Source organism: Elaeis guineensis, chromosome 5 (assembly GCF_000442705.2).
Source record: "Elaeis guineensis isolate ETL-2024a chromosome 5, EG11, whole genome shotgun sequence".
Lineage (NCBI taxonomy): Eukaryota > Viridiplantae > Streptophyta > Magnoliopsida > Arecales > Arecaceae > Elaeis > Elaeis guineensis.
Window position 1 is genome coordinate 4,650,108 of NC_025997.2, and position 3,690 is coordinate 4,653,797.

Below are 3,690 nucleotides of genomic sequence, written 5' to 3' on the forward strand. Positions count from 1 at the left end.
ACTGTCCATAAACTATCTATTATACTTCTGAATGTTGCTGAACGTTGAAATTTCATTAATCTGCTTCCTGGATACTCTGATATTATTCCTTTTAAGCAAGAAAGTTTGACAATTTGCAGACTCTCTTTAGATTTCTCACTAAACAAAAGGAGTTTTATCCCAGCCATACTAATCACTCAGTCTTACTTTAACATTTGAGATAGAGGAATCTAATCTGTTCTATGAAGCTCAGTTACCAGCAATCCTAGTTGGGACTGGGATTAAATTGACATTGTACACAAAACAACTGACTCGCTCAAGAAGATTGTGGTCGTAGAATTCAACAAAGTGATGTGAAATTGTGAAGTCTTAGACACCTAACCAAGCAGTGCACCATGGAATAGTGTTAATAATCTTCAGATAAACTATGAAACATCACGATATGAAAAGAACTCATTGAAGATTCGGGAAATTATGCTACAACAAGACAAATAACACTAGCAAAGAATCAAATTTTCTTACCTTGGGAGGCCACTGGCAAAATTATAAAGATCCATGAGAAAAAGCTGGCCATGACTTCATTTCTTTAAAGAATTCATCTGGAAATCATCATCCAATTCGAAAAAGTGCCAGCTTGTATCATGAAAAGCCTTAAAAAACCCCTTCTTCCTCCTCTTCACCTCCCCCGACGCCTCCACCTCTCCCTTCTCCTCCATCTCCACTTCCCTCACGTACCTCCTCACCCCAAGAATGTGTTTTGACGCCGCCTCCCATCGCCACGCTCCCATTACTCCAGGCCACCTCCTCCATGTACTTTTCATACGCAGCGAAGCTGGTTCCCCAGCACCACCATCCGATTCAACATCGACGGCCTCCAATTGGCCTCCAGCAGGGCATCATACAGGGCCGCCTCGCAGTGAGGCATGTAGAACAGCGTCGGCACCGTCGCCTCCCTTCTCCCCTGCTCGTCCACCGGGACCACTGTACAACCCAGTGCCCTCACCACAGCGCACTCGGTGGCCGACAGGACCGGGTCGAACAAGTCTACCGACGCCACGGTCGGGCCGAGCTCCCGCCGGAGGAGGACAGCAAGAGCGAGCTGGAGGCGCGGAGGGTCGTAGGACTCGATGCTCCCGATGCCGTAGACCACCATCTGAAACTCCTTCCAGAGCCCAAAACCCTAGCGAGGCCGTTCCGGATCTGGGCGTCCCGCAACCGGGGAAAGAAAGCGCTGGTAGTATCGGGAGCTCTGAAGTCGTCGGATGGCGGCTTGCATCCTTTGGAGGAGCTTGGATTCCCTCGCCGGCTCGATGACGGAATCGATCGGAGTCCATGGCGATGAAGCCGTCGGAGTTAGGGCTAGGGTTTTGATTTGGGGGCGAGTGGGGTCGGGAGGAGGTCCCTCTGCCGCTGTTTGCCGCGGCGGCGACGGGAGACGACGGTCCAGTCGCCGGCAGGATTAGGATTTGGTGCTTTGGTGGCCGGGGCGGCGTCCATGGAAGACGAAGGAAAGAAAACAGGGAAGAGCAGAGCGGCGGAGGGGGCCGATTTCTTGGGGATTTTCGATCACCTCCGCTCCGGCCGGGACTGGCGGCCGGTCAGAGGAGGTTAATCTTGGCCGTCCAATAGATGTTTCGGATGTGTGAAGAAATTCGAGGAAAGACACAGAGATGCGATCTGTATGATAATACAAATCACGTGGTTTTGTGGACGGCTATGATCACGAGTTGTCACGCCATATACGCCATATAGAGATATATTGTTTTATATTAAAATAGAGCAGAAAATGTAATAAATAAGTATTATTGCAGGTTTTTTTTAAGAAAACTCCATCGTCACAAGAAGATTTGGAGTTTAAATTACCCCATGTTACATCTTGTTCAACAAAGAATAATACGGGTGATATGCCAAAGGATCACTAATAATTTCAAATTTGGTCAATTTGTAGTATCCTACGAATTTGAAGGTTAAAAGATCAATGGTCTCTTCCATCTCGTTTATTTTTAATTACTTGATGAATTTGTAAGTTCTATACCATATCTTCTATTTATATCGGACACTATTTAGATGGCACATCGGATATTTAGATATGACTAATTTTTTTGAACATTGTACGTTTGATTTTTTTTTTTTTTTTGATGAGAGACATTGTACATTTGATTGTTAAAAAATACTAACACAAGAAACCTGTTTCATTCCTTAAAATCAGAAAAGGCCAACTCACGTGCTCAAAGAAAAAAAAAAAGGAAAGAAAAGAAAAGGTCTATCACCATAAATCTTATGATTGATGAGAAAATTATGCATTTAAAAGTTGGTACAAATGCGATCTATCTACCATACACATGGTGGGATGAAAGCTCGATGAACACATTTTCTTGCAACTGCATAAAATTGATACATGTGCTTGAATTATAACAAATCCCCATGCCTATATCAGAACAGCATGTCACCTTATGTCTCATGGATATCCTTGACACATCATGCTAGCTTTTCTATATTTGGCAGGATCCAAACAAAAACGAGTTTGTCATCCTGTTACTCTTATTATACTTAATGCTTGTACACATGAGCAAAAACCTCATCGTGCAGCAACTTGAAAGATTAATTCGTATGAGCAAAGTGTAAGATCTTGATAAAATCAACTAGTTGCTCGTTGTTCAAGAAAATTAATCCAACCTGCCATGACATCACAAACCATCAGTTCCTCAATGGAACAATGCACAACAAGGTGTGGATGGGGTTCTTCTCAAGTCAAATGCATGATCAGTACTGTACCAGCGAGACCATGCGGCGTTTGATGGATGGAGCAATGGCAGCCAAGCATCAATACGGATGCCAAATCTGACACCCACACATAAATGCAGCGTGCTACAATAAGTCTTGTCCTCAAAGACTATTGGGTACTCTCCACTAGTTAAGTGTACATATATACCACCATTAAACAATCAGCAGAAGAGATCACAGGATGAACAGTCCCATACTCCCATGCATGCAAGTTTCCTGGTTCCCCATCAATGGAATTCCTTACGAACTGTTAGTGTTGACCGTGGATGAGCATGTACATGGTGATGCAAATGGCAGTGGAAAGCATTCGTTTTGTTTCCCTCCGGCTTTGCTCATAGACATGCACGCGTGTTTTTATGACGAAAGAAAAGGTTCACTTCACTACGTGGAAGCATGTATTTAGTTCGTCTCCTGTAACACACGGGCTCATGACGACGACGGCCAGCTTTGGTTGTCCTCAGCCAAAGGAGCATTCCATACACCCAGGTCAACGGAAGACTGTGGAACCGTCATCACAAGGTAAGGCGGCCCATCCTTTATCTCTGTCTCGGAGATTATAATATCACTTAATCTGAAAATGGACGTCTTGTCATGTTTGAGATTGTTTTTTATTATTATTTCAGTTCTTTATAAAATCATGTAGCTACGAAGATTTTGGATTTAGGTGTGGTGCTTTCCCACTGCTGTCGTCTGCTTTGATTCCTTTTCGTTCTTTATATTTCTTCTTTTGATTCGCATCTTTCTTTTCATTTTAGTATCTAGCTGCAGGTATTACTTCTTGTATGTACCTTGGAAGGAGGGGAGAGTCTATCAAAAAGGAAACAAAAAAAAAAAAAAAAAAGGAAGAGAGAGAGGATGGATCACTCGGAATGTTATCGGTAAAGACAAGATGACAAGAGGCGTGGCAATAAGAGCAAGAACTGAGAT

The 3,690-nt window shown here is 43.6% G+C and overlaps 1 pseudogene; it reads right to left on the bottom strand.

The window, feature by feature from the left end:
- Positions 1–453: 453 nt before the first annotated feature.
- Positions 454–1,690, bottom strand: LOC140857889 (protein SENSITIVITY TO RED LIGHT REDUCED 1-like; annotated as a pseudogene).
- Positions 1,691–3,690: the final 2,000 nt, after the last annotated feature.